At 55.2% G+C, this 16,108-nt stretch overlaps 1 protein-coding gene across 1 annotated transcript in view; it reads right to left on the minus strand.

Annotated features, from left to right (window-relative positions):
• The window catches only part of CIAO3 (cytosolic iron-sulfur assembly component 3), a 123,202-nt gene that overhangs the window by 14,962 nt on the left and 92,132 nt on the right, over window positions 1-16,108 (minus strand). The window contains exon 13 of the mRNA XM_077316964.1: window positions 5,257-5,353. The gene's annotated coding sequence lies outside the window, so the exon portion shown is untranslated. The remainder of the gene's footprint in view (window positions 1-5,256; window positions 5,354-16,108) is intronic.

The raw sequence follows: 16,108 nt of genomic DNA on the forward strand, positions 1-16,108 counted from the left end.
TCCCCCAAGCAGCCAACCAGTCCCTCTGGAGCACCAGAGCAGGCCTTTCTGTTTGTCCTTGCGGCCCGCACGCCGCATAAATATGAAACCCCCTAAGAATCACAGTGAAGGTCCCCTAACCATACAGCATGGCGGGACCCCTGGACCTGCAGGGGGGCATCACACATGCTACGTACGCTACTAGGATACACCGTCTCTGTCTCCAGGGATTTCCCAATCCAAACCTGGCAACCCTACACATGCATTTAGGATCAGGCAACCTCCGAGATACCGTCTGTGCTCTCTTCCCGCCTCCACGAGGAACTTCCAACATTTTACCGGAGAAACCACGGCCTCCCTTTCAGGCGGACGCTTCCAGCCCTCTGCTTCTCCCGTCTGAATGGGGGAAGGAGGGTTAGACACGAGCGATTTATGGGTTTGCCCCGTGACAGACTCTCCATTCAGATTTTGCTGCAGAGAGAGCCGGAGGCCCCGAAACGAAAGGAGAGGCGATAAAGGAAGGAAGGGCCACCGATAAACGCCGGCCACTCGAGGAGGGCTAAATCCCTCTTTGGATTAGGGACGCCTTCGCCAGCCTTCGGCGAGAGGACGTTGACGCGCTTTCCTTTCTTCCTTTTTTATTATGGCATTATTAATAAAGGCCTGGGAAAGCACTTAGCCGCCAGCCTGTAAATCCAGGAAGATAGCAAGGGGAGCGGGAAGGCGTGCCGTGGAGGTGTCGGACGGGGAGGAAAGCTCACAGGAACGTCGCCTTTGACCTTTCTCTCCCACGTCTCGTGGCCATCAGTGGCAGGAGCTCCGGTTTCAAGGCGCCGCCCTCCGCAGACAGGCCCTCGGTGGGGATAATTCGGACCCCGCCTGGCAGACTGGCTTGCCTACGGAATACTGTAGGGGGTTGAGCCCCGTCTAGCGCGACTCGCTCTCTGATCACAAAGGGAAGCCTTCGTGAACAGGGCCAAGGGCCCTTCGGTATGGGGTGGGACAGCGCCCTAAATCTGAGCTACAGACGTCAACCCCGTGCCCAGCTGAATCCTGGGGCTATTCCGGTCGTTTAAAGCGTGGCTCCCAGTTTGCTGTAGCGGTTAAGAGCAGCGGAGAACCGGGTTTGATTCCCCTCTCCTCCACGTGCAGCCAGCTGGGTCAGTCCCAGTTCGAGAGAAAGAAAGAAAGAAAGAAAGAAAGAAAGAAAGAAAGAAAGAAAGAAAGAAAGAAAGAAAGAAAGAAAGAAAGAAAGAAAGATCAAAACAGAGCATTCAATTCAATGCGCAATTGCATGTGAATTAGTCCCAGTTAACTCAATGGCCCTCCTTCTGAGTAAACACGGGGGAGATGGGGCTGGAGGATCCCTCGTTTTAAGTGCTTGCCAGACTTGCAGGTGTTCACCTCGGGAAATCTCCCTGGGGCTCTCTTTTGCCGCCCTCTTTGCCCACCTTCGCTGGGACCCCTTCTTGGCAGCCAGCGAGCCAGGGGCCGTTTCCCTCTGAGGCAATTCAGCGGGGCCTGCCGAAAAGCGGGGGGGGGGGGGGGGTCTGCTGCCTTGGAGTCCCGTGGCGATCTCCAGGCGAGATAACATACCAGCTTTAAACCGTGTAATCTTTTTGGACTGTTTCAAGGCCTCCATTTTGTTTGCTGAAGCCCCTTCCAATGGGGCACGCGGGGTGGGGGGAAGACTGTAGAGGACTCCTTGCATGGCCGAGGGGGGAGCCGGTTCTCCTTGCAGCCCCCCCACCCCACCCCACAAAGCCGTCCGCAGGCGTCCCCGTCCTCGGCCCTGCCATTTGGAAGCAATTACTTGCATGTCGCATGTCCAGCTTTTATTAAACAGCTGGAGAAATTCGGTAATGTGTTAATCATGCTTTGAACGACAGATGTCTAATACCGGGCGAGTTCTGAACTGTACCTCGGTGGGTCAGCAGTTCAGAATGATTACCAAAACATATTGGTCCCCCCTTTTCTTTCTTTTTGGCCTTTCCCTCCGTGTTAATGTTTCAGATTTACGACCCTCACTCTGCACCGTGCTTGGCTGTCCCTACGACGGCCGCCCTTCAGAGCCATTGTAGATTTGCCCCATGCTCCACAGGCAGCCCCACCCTGGGGTGAAGAGAGCTTTTAGGGTGGCTTTTAGGAGATGCTGCTCTTTCAGGATGGGGATGAAGCCTGGGAGGAAGCCGGGAGGAGAGAAGGCGCATCTCTCCCTCATTGGCAAAGCCTGGGAGGGAGGGAGGGAGGGAGGGAGGGAGGGAGGGAGGGAGGGAGGGAGGGCCAAAAACGCCCTCTCTCATTGGCAGGAGACTTGCAACACATTCCACAACTACCCACATAGCTGATCGGAGGGTCTCAAAGCTTTCTTCCAACCAGAGCCGGCAGACCGTAGGTGCCTCCTAACAACTGCAAGAAACAAGAAACTCAGATTTCTGCATATACCTTGTGGCCGGCAGTCTCTCTCTCTCCACAGAAAAAGCTGTCCTTGTGAACACCAAAACATAAAACGAAGGACTGATTAAAATAAAATAAAAGGCATTTCATCGCCGCCACCGCAAGGGTCGCCCTGCTCTGCGTCCTGCCTGCGGAGGCGAGGCGTCCTGCGTGACACAGAAACTGGCGTACATCTTGCACCAGTCAAAGTCCCTCCAATAAAAGGCTCTCCGGTTTTTTTGAATTCTTGCTCTCCCAAACACGTTACCTGCATCTCATTCCTTGCATCTCATTCCCACCTTCCGCTCCAGAGAGAGCGTTTCCCCTTCGCAAGCCCTGAGCGAAACGTCAAGCGGCATTTCTGATTTATGCCTTTTAAATTATTTCTCCCCCCTGCCCCAATCTCCCCCGCCTGCGCCCCCCCCTTCCCAGGCCAATAAAAATCACCGGCATCAATCCATCACGCCTCCGAAGGAGCGCCCATAAATCCGGAGGTGCAAAGTTCTTCTGTACCTTTGCCGAAAGTAACATGAGCTTGTATTTGGCCGAGGCCCCCAGACTTGATGCCCCCCCCCCGTCTCCCCTCCCCAGCCATCTTCTATCTCTGCACCCTTCAGACGAGAAATATGTTTTCTGAAGGGAGGGGGGTGATTTGCCTTCTCCTGCCCCCCTTTCTTTCCTTGGCTATATTTGCAATAATTAACACCAGACTGAAGCTCTCTCTCTCTCTCTCCTTTAGCCTCAAAGGCCATGCCACAAGGTCTCCCTACAATTTTGTTCGGAAGCTTCAGCGGATTTCTGGGCCTGATCCACCAAGGAGTTTTCACCCGCAAGCCCCATTGCAAAGAATAGTCCTGAAAGCCATGCAGTTGTGACCCAGCAGAGAGAGAAAGAGAGAGATCCCAAAATTAGATAAACGGGGGCTTAGATTTAGGTATGTTCAAAGCACCACTGGATTTCTAGGAGATCCAATGGGGATCCAGCTTGCTTTCCACGTTCATCCGATCACCACAAAGCATTTTCATCCTCATTCCTCGAATCCTGCATTCCTGGCTGGCGGGTCTCCGACCGTCCCGCACTGCCGTTTCAGGATGGGAAATCCAGGTGTGCAATTTGGCAACTGCTGCTCCGGGGGACAAAGGTTAGCTGCCCCCAAACCCAACCCCCGAATGACTGCCCTTCCTGCTTTAAGGCCTTGCAGGGAAAAGAATGCCTTTCTGTCCAGACACAGCAATCAAAGCTGCACATGTGTGTGTGAGAGAGAGAGACCCCCAATCACAGAGATCCCACCCCCACCCCATATCCAGGACTTTGGCCTTGATCAATACCACACACACCCTCAACAGCATCCTTGTGGGCATCTCTACACTGCAGGGTCCAATCCAGACCCTTTTTTTGGGGGGGGGGGACTCCCCCTTCCCCTCCTCCCCATTTTCAAAGATGGTTTAAAACCCTCAAATTCCTGGGTGTTTGCAGCAGAGATGGGTGGCCTTGGAGGGCTCTGAGCTGCTAAAAGGAGGAGGGGAGGGGGGGCTGTCCACCGAAAGAAGGAGAGACAGATGTAATCATTTGGGCGGTCACCCATCACTCCGTGGCTCTGGCTTTTTGGCAGCCCTGCTGACTTCAGAAGCATCGTCCAAGGTGACTGCTAAAATTAGCGTCAGGCTGTAAGAGCATCTCCCAGGGCAGCTAAGTTTTAAGGCCTTGTGCGTTATCCGTGTGCGGAAACTCCCCGGAAAGGCCGACGGAAGACTCAGCAGAAAAAGAAGAAGAATGAGCCAGGCACAGAAATAAATCTTCCCTTCGGCCAGAGGAGATTGTGACAAGGCTCAGTTACAGAATCGGGCCAAGTAGGACTCTCTGGCAGTGAAACATGAGTTTGAGCCACCCGCACTACAAGACTCAGTCCTGAAAAGTCAGAAAGATTCCAGCAACTGCTCATTCCATCTGCCAGACGCAATTGCTCAGCGTGCTGTTAGGACGTGCCGGTTTGCTTCTCTGCTCTCTCCCGTGATCACAAATGCTTTTTGCTCCCTCTCCGTTCTCAAAGGTTGAATGAGAAACAACCAAGTCCGAGAGGTTTTGAGACTTACTACTTAGATGTCTCAATGTGCCTTCCGCGCCTGCCCGTGAATGCAGCCGATTTGAGACCCTTTTGTGTCAAATATAGGCCTGACTGGGAAAGCGCAAAAGCGCAGCCAATGGAAGTTTTCAGAGAGTGGTCATTTGGAGGATTTCTCCAACCCCACAAGTGGGTAGAAACAGCATTGAGTCCCTCCTTTATAAAACAAGCAAGTCGTGATACTAAACTGACTTTGGCTTGCAGGGAAATCTGCCTCAGTCGTCGGTTGTGAACATGCGGCGCTCAGGTTAGGGCAGCCGTTCAAGCTTCAGCGACCTGGCCTGTTAAAACAGGCAGGTCCTCAACAGGCGCAGAGCTTGAGACCAACTTTAGCAACACCCTAAAGGCCATCGGATCATGCGGTCACCTCGCACGTAAACAGTCAGGGGGGTTCTGGCACCTCCCATTAGTACACCGAGATGAGACAAGTTCTCCAAAACATTACCCAAACTAGTCCGAAATCAAATGAAGATGTTATCGAGGAAAACCACAGTCTGCTCCCAACGAAAGCAGACTTTTACCTGGCAAAGAAATCTGCAAACGCTAGCCGTCACTCTCTATTCAAGGCAGACTAGCTCATTTACCAAGAATACTGTGTCCAAATCAGGGACTACCACAGATTATTCTGCAATAACTATCTGGAGGGTCAAGAGCCAGACTTAACTCCCTGGTGCAGTAATATATAATAATCATAATAAAAAATAAAACAAAACCCTTACCTTCTGCTCGTAGCTCCTCCTGTGTCCTTCAGATTAAAAACAGCATTTGGCTGTGCCTGAAATCACCACGCCAGTTCACGGTGCCGGAAAACTGCATCTGGATAAGGCAAAAAGACACAATATGTTCAGGACCATCAACAGGACCCCAGTGACCTCCAATTGGGGTCCCCGCTAGGAGGAGCCCACCGGTCACTCCCACAAAGAGACCCATTCATTTCGGTCCCGATTCAACCCGACAAGGGAGGGCCTGTGCCGCTTCCTCTTGGGAGCTCTGTGTGTGTGCAAAAGTCAAGGTTAAACGTCATCCAGTTGGAGAATCCTCTGCCAGCCCTGATACTCCCGGTCCGGCACATGTCCCTGCCAGTTTAGATCCCGATTTCACACTGGTAATTGGCCCGACACGCAGACAGCCGGCAGGAAGTATCAGGTGGCAGCTTGGGGGTGCAAGGGTGGGCCACTGGGGGTGGGGGTGCGTTTGCTCAAAAAGACACGCTGGAATAAAGCGGGGGAATTCCGGGGTCTGGCCTGGGCCAAGAAGAGGTGTGAGCAGCGTTTAGGGACGGCACCGACCACCAGAGGGCAGCATCGCCACAGACTGGGGAGTCAGGGAGAAATGGTCTAGAACTGAGTCAGTTCCCAGATTGGGACAACCAGGTCCAGATTGGGGCCACCAGGTCTACGCCCCGTGCTCCCCCCCCCCAACACCCCCAACAACGGCTGCACATTAGAAGACAAACAATCTTTAGAACCAGAGAGCCGCAGTTCTCTTCCTCCAGTATGTGGAGAGAAATTGTATTGGGAATGCGTCCTGGGGAGGGGGGGGCACGGACGTTTCGGGAGAAATCAAGCGTCCTCCTCTTTTGATGCAGTGGGCAATCAGATGCCTTGCAGAGGGCCAGCCTCGTCCCTGGAGCTTTGCGGACGGGACCCCTCGCTGGCTTTTAAGGCCATTGGATTTTAATACTTACAAGCAGGGGAGGAAGCCAAGCCCTCAATTCTGCAGCTCCCCCTCCCCCCCAGCCACTAGCATTTAGAGGTGTACTGCTTGTGAACATGGAGGTTTTATTCAGCCAACAGCCATCCACAGGCCTGCCCCCTGTGGATTTTTTGACATCCCTTTTTCAGACCCACCGCCCCATGGGGTCCCCCTCGGAGAAGCCAGTGGCTCTTTCGATCTGTGCCACCCTTCCTTTGGCCCGTCCTGACGTTGCACGTTGCCTTTCCACGGCCCTCTGCTTTCCTAATCTCCGCCGTTCTGCGGCTGCACGGGTTATTGACTCCTAATGGCCGGGAGAGCCCCGTTTTCATATTTCCGTGTACCGGTCCCATTTGTGGAGACCCAGCTAAGAACTAATTTGAAAAATAGTTCTCCACGGGGGGGGGGGGGGGACTGCCGACCCCCCTGGTGGGCCCTGGAAACTGTGCAATTTATCTCCAGACAATGGTCTGAATTTCCCCCGGAGATAACGGCTGTTTGGACTGCAGACCCTACAGCATTTCAGCCAGCTTTCCCAGGGTGCACCCCCTGCCCCAAATCTCCAGATATTTCTTAACCCAGAAGGCTGCCTAATTCTTTAGGGCTGTGGAATCTCCCCCCCCTTCTGATCGGGAGAGGGGGGCAAGCAACCACTGGCAGAAGCCTTCCTCCAGATAGAGGGAGCAAGCGAGAGAATGCTTCCTACAGGTCTCTCAGGCCTCCCCCCAAGCCCACGATTCTCGCTTAGGGGGACACCCCCCCCGCCCCCCGCCTGCCCCTCAGAGGCTGCCTCCCAACAAAGCACCCCCCCTCCTCTGAGCTCCCAGCGCCTCTTTTCTTTCAGTTCTGCAGAAAATGAGTCAAAACTTGGCAAGCGACCCTGAAAAGTCCATGTGCAGCCCTGTGTGTGGCGAGGACAGGAGGGGCGTCGCGGATGTGGCGGGCAAGAGGGAGGTCCTGCGGCCGGCCAAAAAGTTGGCCTCTGGCTTTGCCTGTGGCTTGTGGCCGCTCAGTCCCAAAGGCTGGGGGGGGGGGGCAGAGGGCACCCGTGGCCCCAGAGGCATAGCTGTGGTCTCAGGCTGGCACCAGGCCTGTTGCTCTGGAGGCCCAGGCGGGGCTGCCCTCTGCCCCCCAGACTCCCTCCCACTCTTCTGCAGGGGGCTGGCTCTGCATGCCCACCCGAGGGCCTCTCCACACCGGGCCCAGGAGAACCACCCCCCAGGCAGCCAAGAAGAGCGAAAGAGAAGTCCTGCAGGGTCAAGCCACTCCCCTCCAGCCTGACCCTCTGTGTCCCACAGGGGCCCAAACCCAGGGGCCATCAGGAGGTCCTCCAGCAGGGCCAGGACTCCAGAAGCCCTCCCACTGCGGCCCCCCAAGCCCAAGAAGACCGAGCGTCCCAGCCCCAGACAGAACAGCATGAGTGAAGCCATGCGGGATCAAGCCAGTGGTCCCTCCCGTCCAACCCTCCGTGTCACACAGTGGCCAAAGCCCAGGAGGACAGAGCACCCAAAAGTGGGGCCTGCTTTTATTTCTAACAGAAAGCTGTCCAGCTTCTCTCAAGGTGGGCCTGCTCCCCCAAATCTTCTGCTCTTCCCTTTTTGGCAGGGCAAATTCTGCCCCGCCTCTCCCTCCGCATTGCCCATTTTGGGTCTTGGCTGGCGTCCCAGGGCCCTTTTGACATGCTCAGCCTTCTGCTGTGGCCTGCGCGCCAGCGGTGGGCACGGGGGCCCCTGCCAGCCGTCTCCCCACCGCACTGTGCCAAGTCTCCGCAGAAGCCCTTGCCAAGGCCGAGAGAAAGAGGCACAGAAGCGGAGCACAAAGGCCGGTTTATGGGCACCTGACACCCAGGGGGCTGCTGGCTGCACCCCCAACTTTGAGTTTGATAATTAAAAAAAAAACACAGGAAAAGGCCGGGGGGAGGGGGCCTTGCAATGCGCAACAGCTGGGGGATGAACTCATGAACAACTGTTCGGAATAACTTCATTCTGGACGGCCCTCGGACCAGGACACCGGCCCAAGGGGACCTGTCTGGCTGAGGGAGGAGGGAGGCTGGCAAAGGCCGAAGGGACGAGGGCTGCAACGTTCCTTTGGTTGACCTCACAGGGCTGTTGTGCAGTCCGAAATGGCGGGCAGCCGTGCACGCCCAGGGCGGGATGGAACGGAGCAGAGAGCAGTGGGGCTTTGCCAGCCGGCCTCCGCCAATCCCCCCCCCCTGGCTTCACAGCGGTTCTTTGTGGTCCGGGGCACGGGGGAGGCTGCCCCCCCCCCCCGAGAGGCATTCACGGCACGGCTGGAGCTGCCCTGTGCCAAGAAACGGCCGGCCCTTTGCGAGGGAAGCTGGCAGCCAGAGGTCCCTGCGCAACAAGTGTGCGCCACATTGTTTTTCTAATCCGGCCGGGCTCGAAGCTGGAGGGGCTGGTGGCGGGCACGGTCGCGGCTGCCTGGGCTCCAACAGGTGACGGCCGCAGCTGTCCTTCCAGCGTGGCCGTTCCAAGAGGAGGGGAGCGGGGATGGAGCGTCCGCAGCGGCCCACGCTAACCCTGGAAAGCCATTTCCCCCGTTCCCGTCGTCATGTGTCGGTGGCAAAGCAAGACGACGCAAGAACACCCGGCCGGAATATCAAGCACTGGACCACACTGGCCTTTCGTGTCTCAGTGAGTTCCGTGGAACTTCGCCCGACTGAAGGAAGGAACTGCGGGAAGGAGCAGGGAGGCAGGAGAGGCAGAGAGTCTCGGTCAGGACACTCGCTGGGTGTCCTTGGGCCAGGCCGCCTCACCTACCTCGCAAGGGTCATGAAGACGCCAGTCACAAACACTGCCCTGCAAGAGGAGTGGGAGAGAAATGTGTGTTTTGGGGATCATGCACAAAAATCTGACCCCCGTAGACCTTAGCCAGTAAGCGAACATTCGGCAGATGAAACATGGAGATTTCCAGACCTACACTGGTTTTGGAGTAATGACAAAATTTAGAAATCAGGAACCCGCCAGGATGGCTTGTGTTGTTTTGGTAGTCAGCTTGGTCGCCGGGTTACCTTCACCTTCTAACTCTCTGCTGTTGGGGGCTCACTTGGCCTTCCCATCGAGTTCCCCCGTCGCCCCCCTCAGCCCCAAAGATCCCGACTGAATGATCTACGAACTGACAAACCGTCTCTGCGGTTTGGGGCCTTCATATTCTCCTGCTGATCAAAAGAAAAAGAGGAAGAACAGGACGAGGCCGGGGGTGGGGGTGGGGGTGGGAAGGCTCCTTCCAAAAAATATCCATCCCACCCAACCCCCCTCCTCTTCCCACAAATGGAGCTTGGGCCAGCTGGCCCTTTAAATAGGACCGCCTCATTGAAATGCAAATATGCTAATGCCCAATGATGCGCGTGCAGCTGCAGAGAAGGGCCTGCCCTCACCCAAAGCGGAGTGTCTTTCCCAAGGATGAAGAAGGATCCAGGGCGACCCGTGCCCGAGGCAGCAATGCACGATGGGTTTTCATAAGACTGTGGGGGGCTATCGGGGGCGGAGGGGGAGAGATCCGTGGGGATGCCCTGTAGCCCCTCAACCACCCACCCACCCCGGCCGTCCGTTAAGGCCGCGTGCTCCCCTTAGGAATGTGCTACCGACTGTCCCCTCGACCCAGCGTTTCTTGGCGTCTCGCCCCTGGGAAGCCGCCAATGGAAATCAAGATTCCCCCGCTGCCGCCGCTGGGCTGGCTGGACACCGGCCAACCGATCGGCCATCAATTACGCCTTGTTCGGCTTCCAAGATCAGAAGTAAACAGGAAAAGTCCAGGTGTCCCGCTGAAAGGAAGCCAGGTCGGAAGAAGGCATCGTAGGCCCAGTGGTTTGTGGCTCGGCCCTACAGCGAGACCCCTGCCCCTGAATCAGGGCTCCCCTTCCCTTCTCGTAGTTCAGGAGGGGGTGTAGCTGGTCACCAAGTTCAGCTCCTCCAACACGAGGCTGTAGCCCACGTGGACAACCCGGCTGGGGCATCACGACGCCTGCGACGGACGAGTTAAGCTGCTCCTCCTTCAGTTGCCATCACCTATTAATCCAGCCCTGCTAAACCTTCCCCAAGAAGAACGTCGGAAGAGCCCTGCTGGATCAGACCAGTGGTCCATCCAGTCCAGGGCCTCAGGCAGAGGTCTTTCCCATCGCCCACTGGCTGGGACCTTTGGAGCAGGAGAAGCCAGGGATTGAACCAGAGACCTTCTGCACCCAGGGCAAACTCTCTGCCCCTGAGCCACAGCCTGGTGTGGTTGTAGTGGTGGAACGTACCCTCTAGTCAAAGGTGAGTGAAGGCCACTCTGCAGGACTCTCACGGCAAGGGGCAAACAGAGGTGGCCGGCCGTTCTCTGCCTCCTCAGAGCAGCTGTGGACTTCTTGGATGGTCACCCAACCAAGCACTAACCAAGCCCTGGTGAGCTAGCAAAACCCTGAGGGTTATCAGAGCGTTGCTCATCTGGACCTCTGCATCTCTCTGCAGCCATTTGCTCTTTGTCCTTGCACAGATGCTTTGGATTTCAAGAGTCTAGAACAGGATAGGTGCGAGAGGGCCAAGTCGTGAAACCAAGACACTGCCGGATCTGTTTGCCGATGAATGCCCGGACTCCTCACGCTCCCCAGTACCAGCCAAAGGCAGCTGCAGATTAATTTTTTTTTGAATCACGGAGACGATACCACAGGTGGCTACTCCGTCAACAAGCGGCACAGCTGCCGGCGCTGCCGCTCGACACCGCGCAGACGGCGCACGGGAATGTTAACTAATGAACTGAGGAAAGGAAGGCGTGGAGAGCAGCCCCTTCTGAGCGCCTAATGGACGAAGGGAGAGAGGACAGGATACTCGGAGGAAAAACCTTTGCCCAATCCGTTAAGATCTCGGACAAATCCCACGGTGTCAAAGCCACACGCACAACAGAGGGGGTCTTTGTCTCTACCCATTTGACATCACTGCCTCCTGGACTCCACTGGCCTAAAACATTGCCTTTACAGGCCAAACCTGGGCCCAGTTCTGGTTACCGTATTTCAAAAGGGACACCGTGACACTGTACTAGGAAGAGAAAAAAGTGAAAGACGTTATTGGGAGGTTGGAGCACCTTCCCGACAAACCCAGGGGGTTTAGGGTTCATTCCAGCCTTTCTCAACCTTTTGACGACGGAGTAAAATATTTCAGGCTTTGCATGACCCCGGAGGTGATGCCAGCTGATCATGCCTCCCTGCCATGCCCACAGAAGTCATGTGTTTACAGTGTGCGTGGCATCACTAATAAAAGAAAATGTTTGTTAAATAAGAAGTCAGTTTCATTTTTGGGTGTGTGGTAACTTGCCTGAGCAAAACAAGGAAGCATTCACCTCCACTGTCATAAACTGCGACGCCAAGCTGGACGCTACATTATGAGCACAACAAAACTTTCACGGCAGCAACGGGGAAGTGGTAACAGGACAGAGGAGTCATATTCCAGGCCAAACCAGACGATGCGCCGACAGCTGAAATATACATCGACTTGACCCTATGAAAGAAACTTCATGGCGGACATAAAACCAGAGGGCCCCCCGGCCTCCCCATCCGCCCGCCCGCCTGCCCCGGCACATGCATGCGAGGGGACCAGCGCTACGGGCACCAGACAATAAACCGTTCATTCCTGTATCCGACAGAAACGCAACTCCCCGCCCGGGAGTGATGTACATGCTGTCAGACTCCGACAAGCGCCATGTGCTCTTTATAGGCACGCCATAAAAGTAATGCCGTGTGAAGGATATATAAGCCTCCGCGTCAGCCACGGCAGGCAGAGCCCAGGCCGCGCAAGGGAAGAGCCTCTCACCTGGACAACGCACTCCGGAAAGAGGACGGGGGGGTCAGAGGTTAGGGTGACGCCAGCCATGCTCCAGGTCCGGAAGGGGGAGGGGACTCCAGAACTTTTCCTAATGCACATCTGTGAAGGTACCTTAGATGAACTCAGCCTGTCTCGTTCAAGCTCAACCTCCTCCAAACGTCGCTGGTCCATCCAGGCGAGCACCTTTCTGGCAGGGAACTGCCCCGTAAACCGGGACAGCAAAATAGGTTAATGCACCGGGTTTGGTAGCGAAGGATTCATGAACCTCTATCGTGCTCCCACCTTCGTCTGAACGGAAAAGTCCCTGATTCTTCCCTCTTTCCTCCCAGGGAAGGGGCTCCGACCCCCTCATCCTCTCGCTCACCTTCCTCTGGACTTGCTGCACCTCTGCAATGTCCTTTGGGAGAGATGGTCACCAGAACCGTGCAGTAGGAACTGCCTTACGTCCGACTTTCGCTTTGGTGTAGCTCCTAAAGGCCATCGGTGTGATTTCTTTTTCTTTATTTATATCCTCATGGAGAGTGTCCCTCAAAGGTGTTTTTGGAAACACCTGCCTGGTTGAAACGATCGTACACAGCCCTATTTTCCCATCAGTAGCTGAGAATTGTTCATTCTCACAGCATTTTGACCAGCGCAGAGAGAGACAGAGAGACTCCCAAGGCTTTGGACTAGCAAGATCTCCCACTTCCAGGGCACCATCTTGGCCTCAAGTGGCCTCCCGAATGAGTGCACAGGGGACCTAGCTGCTAGTGGAAAGTTTTGGTCTCCTGCTTCTTCCAAGGATGAGGGCACGCACCCCATTTCACCCTCACAACAACCCTGCAAGGGGGTTGGGTGGAAGGTTTGCGGTTGCAGCTTGCAATCCAGATCTCCGAAATCCCTCTCTGACCATTCCCTTTCTTATAGGGCTGCAAAGAGCATTTCCGAATTCCCAAAGAGTATTTTTGGCACAGATAAGAGCCCTCTGCATGTACTCGGTGGCAGATCTTTCCAGCTCTCCCGGGTTACCCCTGTGGCCCGTCAGCCAAAGCGCCAATTGGCCTCTAATCGTGACAATTTTGTGAGACCGATTGATCCAAACGCTGCTGAGCTGATCACAGATGCGAAGGCTCCCCCGGGACCCCAGAGCTGACTTATTGTTTTTGCTAAGAGCTCGCAGGTGAGAGGAGCTTAACCTCACGGTTTCCTCCACGCCACGGAAAAGACTCGGCGAGATGTAATTTTATCTTCATCGACCGAAAAAGAAAGAAAGTCTCCAAGGGCCGCTGGCAGCCACGCAGCAGCAGCAATCCGGACGCCACGGCCAAGCTAAGGGGGAAAGAAAACCCGGAACTGGAATCATGAGTCAAGTGACCCACATGCGATCCAACGAGAGAGATAAATCCGGCAAATTTGTACAAACGGAGCAAATCTGAACCGTTCTGTCTGTGCATGAAAGCTTCTGCCTTCAGTACAACTTGGTTGGTCTTCAGTCTCTCTGAGTGAGCACCCTTGATTCTTCTGGAGGCCGGGGGAAGGAACAGATGAACAAGAGTCCCCCTTTCCCACGTGGGGGCCCAGGCTGCAGAGATCTCCCTCCCGAGGGGGGCTGTGTTTTGAACCCGGCTTTTTGCACCATCGTCCTCTTCTCTGTGCTCTCGCTGTGGGCTCGGGGCCTGGTCTGTAACGCAAGCCTTGACGTTGTGACAGCGTGCTTAGACAGACAACGGACATGGGGGCATGCACCCCCATCCCCCTTCTGCTCTCTGCTCTCCTGCTTCTTCAGGCCTTGGGCTTTCCCCACGTAGCCCCAACCATCCCGGGAAGGCACAGGAACTGGGTCTGCGATGCTGCCTTTGACAAAAGTGACTGGGGGGGGGGGATGAGAGGAGGTGGGAGAAAACCCCTCTGGAGTTTACAAGGGAGAGGAGGGGAGAAGAGGAAGAACCCCGTGTTTTTACAGCCCTCGCTTTTTGCTCTGTATTTGTCTGGGGCGCTTCCGCTTCTCCGCCGAGCCCGCCCCGCTCCGGCTCCTGAGCCAGGGGGAACAAGAAGACACGACACGGTTGCAGCTGCGGATCTCCGTCCCACGGGACCCCCCCCTCCTCCGAGCGGAGTTCACTTGTGATGCTAATTGGTTTTGCAGGAGCCGTCCAGATGAGAGCGCGTCTTCCCGGTCGCAGCCCAGAGAGATGCCGTCGAAAAGGCCCTCCACGACCTGCCGCCCCACTCCTCTGGACTAGAGTCTTTCCTGACTGAGGGTCACCCCTGTAGTGTGGGCATGGCTAGGATGGATGCTCCGTGAATCCCGTGAAGGAACAAAAGGGCTTTGTAGAGAAGCTGGCCACTGATGCCAACCCCAAAGCCAGTGTGGTGTCGTGGTTAAGAGCGGCAACCTCTGACCTGGAGAGCCGGGTGCGATTCTCCCCCCCCCCATGCGGCCAGTCCCAGTTCTCGCAGAGCTCTCTCAGCCCCACAGACTTCACAGGGCCTCTGTGGTGGAGAGAGGAAGGGAAGGCGATTGGAAGCTGCTTTGAGACTCCTTCGGGGACAGAAAAGGGGAGTACAAAACACCCTGCTCTTCTACACCCATCCGGGTTGATGAAGCTCTTGAAAACACATTTGTAGCTGACTCCTCCCCTTCTCATGGCACACATTTTGTAGCTGACCTTTCCCCTTCTATTGACAGACATTTTGTAGCTGACTCCTCCCCTTCCTTAGTCAGCCATTTTGATGCTGACTCCTCCCCTTCCCTAGGCAGCCATTTTGGAGCTGACTCCTCCCCTTCCCTAGGCAGCCATATTGTAGCAGACTCCTCCCCAACCTATTGCAAGCCATTTTGGAGCTGACTTCTCCACTTCCTATGGCAGCCATTTTGGAGCTGACTCCTCCCATTCCCTAGGCAGCCATTATGGAGCTGACTCCTCCCCTTACCTAGGCAGCCATTTTGGAGCTGACTCCTCCCCTTTTTTTAGTTGACTCAGTCCTTATTGGCTGGGGCTTGTGATCTCAAGTCCTGACTCAGTTCTGATTGGCTCAGGCTGGTGCTCTCACTTCCTGACTCAGTTTTGATTGGCTCAGGCTGGTGCTCTCACTTCCTGAATAAGTTCTGATTGGCTGAGGCTGGTGTTCTCACTTCCTGACTCAGTCCTGATTGGCTGAGGCGGACTCCTCCCCTTCCCTAGGCAGCCATTTTGGAACTGACTCCTCCCTTCTCATGGCAGCCATTTTGTAGCTGACTCCTCCCCTTCCTTAGGCAGCCATTTTGTAGCTGATTCCTCCTCTTCTCATGGCAGCCATTTTGTAGCTGACTCCTCTTCTTCTCATGGCAGCCATTTTGTAGCTGACTCCTTCCCTTCCTATGGCAGCCATTTTGTATTTGACTCCTCCCCTTCCCTAGGCAGCCATTTTGTAGCTGACTCTCCCCTTCCCTAGTCAGCCATTTTGTGGCTGACTCCTCTTCTCATGGCAGCCATTTTGTAGCTGACTCCTCCCCTTCCCTAGGCAGCCATTTTATAGATGACTAATGACAGCCATTTTGTAACTGACTCCTCCCCTTTTCTAGGCAGCCATTTTGGACTTCACTCCTCCCCTTCTCATGGCAGACATTTTGTAGCTGAACCCTCCCTTCTCATTGCAGCCATTTTGTAGCTGACTCCACCCCTTTCTTAGGCAGCCATTTTGTAGCTGACTCCTTCCCTTTCTATGGCAGCCATTTTGTAACTGACTCCTCCCCTTCCCTAGACAGCCATATTGTAGATGACTAATGGCAACCATTTTGTTGCTGACTCCTCCCCTTTCCTAGGCAGCCATTTTGGAGTTGACTCCTCTTCTCATGGTGGCCATTTTGTAGCTGACTCCTCCACTTCCTATAACAGCCATTTTGTAGCTGACTCCTTCCCTTCATATGGTGGCCATTTTGTAGCTGACTCCTCCCCTTCCCTAGACAGCCATTTTGTAGATGACTTATGGCATCCATTTTGTAGCTGACTCCTCCCCTTCCCTAGGCAGCCATTTTGTATATGAGTCATGGCAGCCATTCTGTAGCTGACTCCTCCCCTTCCCAAGGCAGCCATTTTGT

Source organism: Paroedura picta, chromosome 17 (assembly GCF_049243985.1).
Source record: "Paroedura picta isolate Pp20150507F chromosome 17, Ppicta_v3.0, whole genome shotgun sequence".
NCBI lineage: Eukaryota > Metazoa > Chordata > Lepidosauria > Squamata > Gekkonidae > Paroedura > Paroedura picta.